This window comes from Nycticebus coucang, chromosome 10, assembly GCF_027406575.1.
Source record: "Nycticebus coucang isolate mNycCou1 chromosome 10, mNycCou1.pri, whole genome shotgun sequence".
NCBI lineage: Eukaryota > Metazoa > Chordata > Mammalia > Primates > Lorisidae > Nycticebus > Nycticebus coucang.
In genome coordinates, this window is record NC_069789.1 from 31,616,566 (window position 1) to 31,617,865 (window position 1,300).

A 1,300-nucleotide genomic window follows, 5' to 3' on the forward strand; every position below is an offset into this window, starting at 1 on the left:
CTGTCATGAATGTGGGCTTACAAACATCTCTTCAAGACTCTGCTCTCATCATGTCTGTAATCCCAGCACTTTGGGAGGCCAAGGTGGGAGGATCCTTGAGGCAAGGAGTTTGAGACCGGCCTAGGAAACATAGCAAGACTCTGTCCCTACAAAAAAAAATAAAAAATTAGCTGGGGGGAGGGCAGTGTCTATGGCTCAAAGGAGTAGGGCACCAGCCCCATATGCCAGAGGTGGTGGGTTCAAACCCAGCCCCGGCCAGAAACTGCAAAAAAAAGAAAAAAAATTAGCTGGGGAAGGGAATATGTGCTTTTAATGCTAGCTACTTAGGAGACCAAGGTGGGAGGCTCACTTGATCCCAAGAATTCAAGGTCAAGTGAGCTATGATAGTGCCACTGTACTCCAGCCTGGGCAACAAAATGAGTCAGTCTCTCTCTCTCTCTCTCTCAGACACACACACACACACACACACACACACACACAAAGGACTGCTTCTGATTCTTTTGGTATATACCCAGCAGTGAAATTGCTGAACCATAGAACCATATGGTAATTACATTTTTAAATTTGGGCGGACCTGCTATACTGTTTTCAGCAGAAGCTGTACCATTTTACATTACCACCAGTTTCAATTTCTCTACATCCTTGCCAACCCTTATTTTCTGCATTTCTTTTTAAATGAGAGCCATCCAGTGATATGGAATTCACAGTAGTTTTCATTTGCATTTCTCTAATGTTAGTGATGTTGAACATCTTTTCATGGGCTTCATGGTTGTCTTCTTTACAGAAACATCTATTTGCCCATTTTTGAATTGGATTTGTTTTTCTGCTGTTGAATTTTAGGAGTTATCTATGCATTTTGAATATTAATCTTTTATTTGGGTATGTGATTGACAAATCTGCTATTGTGTAGATTACCTATTATTATTCTATTGATAGTGTCTTTTTTGTTGTTGTTGTTGTTTTTGGCTGGGGCCGGGTTTGAACCCACCACCTCTGGTATATGGGGCCAGCACCTTACACCTTTGAGCCACAGGCACCGTCCTGATAGTGTCTTTTGATGCCAATTTTTTAAATTTTCATAAAGTCCAATTTGTCTATTTTTTCTTTTGTTGCCTGTGCCTTTAGTGTCATATCCAAGAAATTGCTGCCAAACTCAATGCTGTGAAGATTTGTCCTGTGTTTTCTTCTAAGAGTTTTATATTTGTAGGTATCACATTTAGGTCCTTGATCCATTTTGAGTTTACTTTTATATATGGTGTTAAATAAGGGTCCAAATGCCAGGTGCAGTGGTTCATGCCTG